Source organism: Python bivittatus, unplaced genomic scaffold, assembly GCF_059951505.1.
Source record: "Python bivittatus isolate LINGU-HERP-01145 unplaced genomic scaffold, Pbiv_v1 ctg000330_np1212, whole genome shotgun sequence".
Lineage (NCBI taxonomy): Eukaryota > Metazoa > Chordata > Lepidosauria > Squamata > Pythonidae > Python > Python bivittatus.
In genome coordinates this window covers 25,861,259-25,871,514 of record NW_028277058.1, presented here as the reverse complement: position 1 = coordinate 25,871,514, position 10,256 = coordinate 25,861,259, and the positions used below count along the sequence as shown (strand labels likewise).

The following is a 10,256-nucleotide window of genomic DNA, read 5'->3' as shown; positions in this document are numbered from 1 at the left end:
GTCTACCTCCAGATTAGAATATTGCAATGTGGTCTATTTGCCTTTAAAAATGGCAAATATTTCATAAATTCATAAATGCAGAATGCAGTAAAGTGTTTATTGATGGGAGGGAGCCTCTCTAGCCCAATTATACCAGTGCTACACACACTGTTTTGGCTGCCCATTTGCAGCTAGGTCCAATTCAAAGTGCTGGTGATTACCTACTGTGGATAATTTACATAGCTTGGTCCAGGTTACCTTCAAGACTCTTTCCTTTCAGGGAAAAATCTGCCTGTCTAGTGGGATCAAATTGCGAAAGGATGTATTATGTTCCTGCTTCTCAGAAAGTTAGAAGAGTAGTGGGAAGAGCTGGGTTTTTTTCTGTGACAGCCCCTCTTTTATACAACGTTGCTGTACTGTGTTTATATAGGACCTGTAGTTCTTGCCTTTAGAAAGACAGTAAAGACAATACTTGTTCAACAAGTCTTAGCAGCTTAACTATTAAAATTGATGTAATTTTTATTCTTTTCACCTGTTTTTTTAATGTATATGTTTATTTAATTAGGGGATATCATATTGTAAACTGCCTTGAGTCATTTGATTCAGGGGAACAAAAATAAAAATGTTTGTTGTATTATTGTATTAATATACAGTTTCATACATATACCGTATAGTCAATGTACATAACAAAACTTGAGATCATGTTTTTCCCTTTTTATCAGATAAGCTGCATGGCAGAATAATAAATATGCAGATTTTGGATGCATGTTTCTGCAAACAGCAGAGTGTATTTTCATTGCAAGTTTGATGAAATGGAGCATGCACCAACTCAGACCAAATCTCTACCCTACTCTGCATTTCCTCAATCTGATGGAAACAGTATTGAAAGGGGAAGATCCAACTGGCAGATGATCCCAGGTGGATGAAATCAAGCCGGCTGCACTAGCACATATCCATCTTGAAAATAAAGCATTTTCTAACCTATACAGTATTTCATTTAGTTTCAGGCACTACAGCCTTAGAATATGTCTTTTGAAAAGGAAATAATCATGCTATGCCAATTTTCTGGTTATAAAAACTGAAAAATTAGAATTGTGTTGTGTACAACAAAATGCCATGAGCTAACAGATGGGCAGAGCATATGCTGTTACTGAATTTGCACATAGCACAGCAGTTGGTTGAACATCTTTAATGAAAGTGATTGAAATATGAATCAAATATTCAGATCTTTAATCTATAGTCTACACTTTAATAAAAGGTTTTTAGAACACAATTGAAGTTGATGTTTTTGTAATCAGTTGTTTATTTTAAATCTGTCTAATGAGAGTAACACAATATGTTGGATCTTCCAATTGTTGCAGCTGGTGTTTTAATAAAGTAAATCTCTTAATGATGAAGTAACTTTCTTCTGCTTCTGCCTGTATTTCTGGTTCCCCTGCCCTATATTGTATATACATTTTCTAATGTTTATAAATAAATGATATTTGATGAAATGTCTGCCTCAACTCCTGATGAACTTCACTGACACATCCACAGAGTTTCCTGGTTACCCTATAGAAGTAGTTTACTAGTGCCTTCTTCTGGGAATGATTTACAATTTCACAGTCTAACCTATAGACCTGGGATTTTCTGGTGTTTCTCCCATCCATATGCTACAATCCATATGCTAACTACAACCAACCCCACTTAGCTTCTTGACTCTCAATGGTTTGTGTTTCATTGAGAATAAAAGGAAAAACTAGCTACACTGAGCAAATTAAATATTCAGGCCATTATAACGTGTATAAAAAAGAGATAATTATTTAAAACAAGATTAACTTGATGACAGTACCGAAAAATTTGAGCTTTCAAACAGATGAGAAATATTTGAGAAGCCAACTTTGCTCCCTTGATCAATTAAAAGCATCCAGCTTGAATTAAAGGGAGGTTGGCACTAGTGTTTTATAGTCAGCAAACTTGAAACAAAACACACTCTTATAAAGTCCTAAGTTATTGAAAATTATTCATTACGAAGATTGCATCTATGGAATGTGCATAAAGTTAATAATCTGTCCTGGTTTAAGAGGCAATCCTTTCAAAACTAATGATTACTATTTATGCTAACATCACATGGCATGATGTTAGAAATAAGGCTAAAGGTTAAAAGTAGGTTAATTGTAGAGGAATCCACAGACTAATGTAGCATAATAATGAAAGTAATATTGATGGCTGACCAAAGTCAATGGATTGAATATGCTAGCTATAATCTGAATATATTGAATAATAAGGTGACACTTCTTGATTCTATGTATATTAATTGTATGTTTTTCTTGTATACAAGGTAAGTATGTTTTGAATTTTAGTCACTTCCACTAAACATTATTTTTTTTTATTTTTCATAGATTCATAGTAGAACTTTATCCTAAAACAATTTGAGCTAGAACTTCTGCAACTGCTACATGTAGGATAGCAAATAGCTTACCATTTCCCACCATGTCAAGGGCGATAGTATGCAAGCTGGCAAAATTAATTCTTGCTATCCTTTGGTGATACCCATAATCAATTGCTTGAGGCAACTGTATCTATCTGCCTAATGCTAGGGCTGATAATGTAGTAAAACTTTAATTCCATTTTTTTTATATACCTGCAGTGCAAAGTATTATATATCCCCTCAGTAGTCCAGTAAGGTAAGGTAGCCTAAACATTAAGATTTTTGTATAGTTGTCTTGTCTGAGTACCTCATTTTCAGCTTTGGAACCTTTCCCTACTACAAATTCACGCTCAGCTGCTGTATCTTGTTTATGTAAGTATACATTACCCTAGGATAAACCAAAAGATGGTCAGTTCTGGGCACCAATTGATAATTCACAGGGAAGCAGAATAAAGCAGAATTGTCCTTGCATGTATCTAATTCATCTGACTTCCGAGTGCTTTCTTCTGAATTTATTTATTTCAAGATTTATAAGGCCGTCCAACTCAGACACACTGACTTTGGGAGGCATACAACATAAAAACACAATAAATCAAAAAGGAAAAAAAAAACAAAGAAAACCATCTAACAACAAACAGGCAATATATAAATATAAAATATAAAATGGTGACCAAGTGCATAACAAAACAGCCACTGGAGGGACTCCCACAACAGGCCCCTAATGCCAGGGGAAAGAGCCAGGCCTTAAAGCCTTTCCTAAAGGCAAGGAGAGTTGGGGCCTATTGTATATCAGAGAGGTGGAGAGATCATTTGAGACCAGGGGCAGCTACAGAAAAGCCATTCCTAGGTCCCATAAGATGACAAGATTTAAAAGAAGGATCCTGGAACCTCCCTGTGGAAGCATGTGGTCTGTCTGTCTGTCTATTTTATGATCTTTATCATTTATGATTATCTATCTATCTATCTATCTATCTATCTATCTATCTATCTATCTATCTATCTATCTATCAGCTATTCATCTATCCATCTCCCTGATGATCTATATAACTAGTCTTTATAACTAGTATCATTACTAGTCTTTATTTTCATGCTAAAAGAACAAGCATTGAATTATAGGCAGAGATATATTAAACAACAAATTAAATAATGGGAAAAATCAAAACGTTGCACTTATTCTCCACCCACCCCCACCCCCAGATATTAGCCAGCTTTGTTGTAAATCCCAGACCCTAGATTGCACAGTCTTTCTGGCATCATACGTTCCCTGCCACTTAATGTAGAACATTCAGTAACAGCACCAAAAAGAAACTTGAATTCCTGCATCTGTAGAAGTTGAAAGAAATATGCATTGCTATTTGCTGGAGTGATGTCTTCACAAAGAGGACAAAAACCAGAAAAGGAAAGAATGGTTTTCCATTAAAGAAAGAGACAATAGATTGCCTTTTATTAATTTCCTTGTATACTTCTGGAAATTTCATACTTCAACTAGAACCATACCAATGTAATACAAAAAATGCACTACATTTTAAAATTGTCATTATCATCAAAGTTTGGAAAAAGAACTCATCTAGCCACAAGATTGTTATACACAATACTACAATTCCATATTAATTGAGTAGCTCTTGAAACAAAATGTTTTTCTCCTGGGAAACTATGCAAAATAATTTTGAATACATTTGAATGCCTGCATATTTAAGCATTAGCTAATCCCATAAAATATATAGTCAGAAGAATAACCCACTGAGTTTAGTAGAGATATGTACCATGTTGCAAATGGGTAGGGTAATCTGTGGAAAACTAGAACTTTCTAATTCTAAATCTTGCTGGGCTGATAGGAGGAGAAAATTTCTCCATTTTTTCCTTTCCTACTTACTTTTTTCCCAGATTTTTTCCCTCTCTGAACAGTTCCAAGCATGTACTTTACCAAGAAATTGGAAGCCATTGACTCAACAGTTCCAAAATAACTTGTTTTGTCCCAGCTTGCCCTATTTTCATTATTAATGTGATTGGAGCAGCAAAAATGGAGGTTCATTGTTACCATACAGTGGGGACATTTATGAAATTGGAGCTCCTCTTCCATCTTCAGATGTTCTCCACAAGCAGAGAAAAATCTCTTATGATTCCCAATCCTCCAATAGGATTGTATCCCAAATCCTTAAAGAGGAAGATTCAGCAAAGATAAAATAGATAAAATATATGTATTAACTGATGACTAGACACACACACTAGGGATAGGTAATGAAGTGCTGTCTAGATTGTCTACAGTTCCTATGTGCCCAGCCAACATAGCTGATTAAAAAAGAGTTAGAGAGCTGTATGTCACCATATCCTTTTTGCCTCTGCCTTTTACTGATGTTGTTTCAGCAGTAGTTACCAAAGAACCTGATGGATCCAATGTAGCAATCTTACATTTGAAGCTCTCCAAACGCACTGGATTGCAACCCACATAAATACCTCTCATTATAGACAAGCAGCACATAACTAGGAATTATGGAAGTTGTAGTCAAATATATCTGGAAAATACAAGATGAAAGGCTAATAACATGGACCCTTTATGAATCCTAAACCACCAAAGGGAAGCTATAAGTTATCACACAGAACTTGCTAATTTGATCAGAGACTGAGATGCTGCAGCAACAGTTCTTCCTAGCCTCTTTCTTGCAGAATTTTTAGTCTCTGCCCATTACTTGTCCAGTCAGTGCAGGAGTGAGGGAAAGCACAATCTGGACATTCCCATTGAAAGGAGGTTGTTAGGAGGGTTTTTTCTTTTTACTGCTTTACAGCAAGGGCAACATGACAGAATCAGAACTCTTAGGGAATGGATGAAGAGTACCTGAACCATCTTCATTCTAACAAGAGAATGAGCTCAGGTGGAAGGGAGAGTAATCACTCAAACCTTGGATTTGGTAGACAAACTGTATACCCTTAATCTTTTTCTTCTGCTGCTACAAACATAGGAACTTGTTTTTTTTTTTAATTTGTTTATATGTAAGGGACCCTTAATGATTTTGGGGTATGTGTATGTATTCATTTTAAGCATGGTTCACACTTTGGGATTTTGGGGGGGGCATCTATAAGATGAAGAGGAAATATATCATCTGCATAAACATTTATTCTGAATTTGGCTTATTCAAAAAATAATAATTTGCATTCTCTGTGGACTGTCTTGGATGTTCTTAGGATGGCAAAATATAGTAGTACATTTTTGAATATCTGACCTTGTACTGTGTTGCTTCCTGCAAAGTTGCATATTGTTTCTTTCTAGACAACTATCACAATATCCTGGCTAGCTGGCTAATGAGATGCCTGATCGATTATGACAGTTGCCTGGGGGTGGGGGGGGAAAGATACCCATTTACAACATCACCAGAAAAAAAAAAAACACCCTGCTTGCTATGCCCGACATGTAGTACCCAGTCATCAAATGAATATTTTGAATGGCAGACTTGATTGATTATCGTCTCAAGAATGCTGATGAGCTCTTTCCATTTTTTCCTACAATAATTGGCTTTATTGGCCTGGCATGAATGATTCTGATTCATGAACAGCTCAGTTCTACTAGCAATTTAACTTGATCAAAAGTTATTAGGGTCAGGCACGATTTTCCCAAAGAAAGCTTCCTCAAAACAAGCTAGAATTAGCAGTTCTATCAAGAATAGCCTTACTTGGTGTGATAGAGTTCTACCAGGATTCATTGTTTCAAAATGTTTTATGATTTTTAGCACTGTATTAAAATAAAATACAGCCCAAAAGATAAGTACAATGGAGGGAGATAGTCATTTTATTTTGTACATGATACCAAAAAGAGATACCTTGCTTTTGATATCAGACTGGGAGATTAAAACTGGAGAATATGCTGCAACAGCAAAACTGAGAGTATATATATCCACAGTAGAAGTTTAACTAAATTCAAGCAGAAATGGCTCCCTTATATACAATATATCACAGATCGAGGCAGATTTGGACATCTGGAATGTGGTTTTTAAGACTCATAAAGAAATTAACAACAATTACTAATGCATGATGCAATGTTCCAATATCTAAACTGTGGCTCAGAGTCAGACACGCAAATGGAAGGAAAGGTGGGGGGGATTACTAAAAAGTCATTTGCTTTTTCTTTTTTCTATGGTTTTTAAAACATTCACATGTTGAAGTGTCTTGTTTTTGCATCATCTTGCTTTTTTCCCTCTATTTCAATATTTTAACAATAAACATAGATTAAAAAAAAGGGATACTGTAAAGCGAAATAATAGATTTAAAGTGTTAAAGGAACACATTTTTATCATCAGATTTAGCTATCCCTGCATGTATATCATGTGACACATTCTTTGATCAGTTTTAATGGGTATCTATTTTGTAAAGCTGTTTTATTTCTATCTTTATTTGTGATGTATGTTTATTTCAGATATTTTGTCATAATGACACTCTAACAGGCATGTAGCAAACCAGTGCTAAAGGTACACAAGAATGGGCAAATCCCTTCAACTATTATTGTACTCAATTTTTATCAATTATATCAGAAATATCAAGAATGAGAGACACAGTAGGGCAGAAACAAGTTTCTCATTCCATTTCTACACAAAAAAGCAAAACAAAACAAAACTAAACTCCAAAACACCTTGGTTGGGTCTGGAAAATTCATACAGCAAGTTAACACTGAAAAAAACCATCACATGCTTTAGAAGGGTCTAACCACCCAATTTAAAATGTATTGGTAGAGCCTTCATTTTTCCTTCTTTTTTAATAAGGAAACATAAGGGCTTAATCTGGGGGTGGTATGTCTCCCATTATACTCCAAAACTGGATAAGGGTCTTGGTGTCACAGTTTAGAGCTGTATCAAGCACAAGGAGTCTTCATCTCCTTAGTAATAGCCAGGATCTTATTACCCTTTAAAATATAAATTAAATCCACTGGATTTCTCATCCTAATAAATGGGAAACATATTTTACAACTTTGACCTTGAATTAAATCAGGCAGTGCATAATTAGCTTACTTTGGCCTATTTTCTAAAACACTGAACCAAGAAGCCTGTCCAGAATCTTGTGAACATGTACATCCCTAATATTAAGATTTTTTCTGAGGTCTGATATGAAACAAGTCCTCTGTCTTTTTTCAGGAAGCAGCAAGGAACACATAAGAGAGGGCACCAGACAATACCTTTAGATTCTGGAATATGCCCAGTCCCAATCTAAATATATTAATATGTCTTTGTGTACAAGCGTATGGCAGAAAGCATCATTGTCTAGCGTATGCTAGTGACTCTGGCAAAGTTTATAAAGCTTGATGTCAAGTTTTGTTTCAACCATGGTTTGTTGAACAAACCATTCGCCCTGGTTCACTCACATACTAAATTATATAAGATAGTTTATAACCCTGGCTGGGTTCATACACCATTATAAATTAAAATCAAAGAAACCATATTATGGTTCAATAGGGTATATGAATTCAGCCATTGTCAATATATCTCACATAAAAACAAAATCTTATTGTTGAAGTTAATGTATATCCAATTAATATTAATTGAATGCTGATAATAACAGACGACAGCAAATTCAGTACATTTGTTATCAATCATTTATTACTGAAAACAAAGTGGATTTTCTTATCTGGCACATAAACAATTATTTCTACAAAAAGGAAACCCTACAAATCTTGATAATTTATACAAATATGTTTTCTCAAAAAATAAAAATTTAATTTAGTAAATTTGTGCTCTTATTTTTAAGCACTGTCTGCAATATCCACCACAAATCCCTGAGCAGAGACAACATTTTAAACTTATCTGAAAATTGAGAGATATAAAGCCTAACCCTATACTGAAAATGCATGGACAAACGTGATTTTATTTTAAACAATTTGTCATTGTTCAATTTGCGACAAGCAAAACTACTGTACAACTTTGTGAAAAACTAGTAAGAAATGTAATTATGGATAAAGAGACAAACATAAGAAGGAGATGCTATAATAAAAAGTGAAATGTTACAACCAGGAAGTTGACCTTGCATCTCATACCGAAGTCTAACAACATTTCAGAATGTCATAGTTATACAGTTACATTGCTATCCTATACACAATTTCATGGGATTAGACCCACTGCATTTAATGGGAGTTACTCTGGAGTATGCATGCATAGGATGATGCTAAAAATTCAATCTTCATAGTTAATACAGCATTTGGCTTTACCGATTTGAGAAATTGATTTGTTCAGGTAAATAGATTGAAGCTACCATTGCATTTTATCCATATCTGAATGCGTAACAGTGAAAATGTTGAATTTCATTGGTTAAAATGTTAGTTTTGTCTATCCCATGAAACAGTTTCTGGGATTGCACCTGGAAGGAAAAAATCGAAAGGTCATTCATCTGCACAAAGCTCTAAAATAAAATAGGCTAATGTAAGAAAATAAAAATTAGGAGGTGGTGCCTAACAATAACATGTTTCTAACAATGGTGCTCCTAATGGAAAATCAAGCAAGCTCAGAGTATCACCAAGGATGACATAAATTGTGGTTATGCTGAGAAGATAGCCCATTGTTCCTTAATAGGTCTACCTAGAAAGCTGGGGTGACTAAAATGCACAGAATAAATGTGTTCCTGTTTCCTTCTAAACACCAATACATTCTTTAAACATTTAAAAGCACACCATGAAAAGCAACCAGAAGACTAGCAACAGTTGTGGAATCCTAGCTAATGAGTACTTGCTGCAGTTGGCAAATAAAGAGCTTCAACAATGCATCAATTTCAAATAACAATGGAATGATATTCAGTACAAATGCTTTTTTTAACACATGGAGGATTCTCAGAGACACATCTTCAATCTATGAATGCTCCAGGATATAAGGCCAGGATGCAAAGAATCACATGACTAGCTCTCCATTTCTGAACCAACCCATGCTTCCCATTTTAGTTGGAAATGGCTTTAAGTATGAATTAAGAATTGGCTATATGGTTCATGGATGAAAAATTAAGCTGGCCAATGACAAGCCCTTGGACATGTCTCTTTGATGCCTGGCCTATGTCATACTGATATAAAAAATGACTATTGGAGATATATGCCTTTTTGTAAAGTGTCACTTGTCTAGCTAATAATAAAGGGAATTGGTAAATGGTCTAGTTTTTAAATGTTGTTTGTATGCAAATCATAACAATTATGCTAAATAAGCTGAAATATTAAACCAAGGAAAAGAACGCTGATGCAGAATTGGGTTAGAATCTGCACACATTTTTCTCTTCATCTATAAATAAAGTTAAATAAATGCAAAAATAATTGGCAACTATTGTCAGTCGCATAATCCCTTTTGGTCTAACACCTTGCATATTCGCTATACGTTAAAGTAATATTAAACTCTTTTAGCTTCTTGCAGGTAGCACAATAGTTTATTTCTCACAAACTGATAGTAAATCCCGCTGCTAACATTTCAAAAATGTATTAACCAACTGCATGCCTACAAATTAGTTCTGTTAATCCAGTGAAAGCATACATTGAAAAAGTATGTGCGTATATATACACACACTGGCAAGGTGGGTATCAGTTTAATGGAGATTAGAAGTTTGCTTTGTATGTGCCTTGATGCGTCATATATCCAATCTGTAAAATCTACAGCATGTAGAGATGAACCAGCATGCTACAGGTGTCTGCATATTTTCAAAAACAATGTTAGTACCATGTTCACCTACACTGTTCTATCCTTTGCTTTCAATGTATTAAAGGGCAGAGAATTCATATTTCTTCTTCATATGTCTACCCAGTTCATATATAAAATGTGTGTATACAAATGGTCTCATTGTTGATGAGACCAAAACTACATCCATATTTTACATTTCATTACTCTGGACACAGTTCTCCAGCTTAACTCTAATCTGATCC

At 34.8% G+C, this 10,256-nt stretch overlaps 1 protein-coding gene across 1 annotated transcript in view; it reads right to left on the bottom strand.

Moving 5' to 3' along the window:
- Positions 1-7,961: 7,961 nt before the first annotated feature.
- The window catches only part of TMTC2 (transmembrane O-mannosyltransferase targeting cadherins 2), a 218,470-nt gene continuing 216,175 nt past the window's right edge, over positions 7,962-10,256 (bottom strand). Inside the window, exon 13 of the mRNA XM_088141856.1 lies at positions 7,962-8,722. The gene's annotated coding sequence lies outside the window, so the exon portion shown is untranslated. The remainder of the gene's footprint in view (positions 8,723-10,256) is intronic.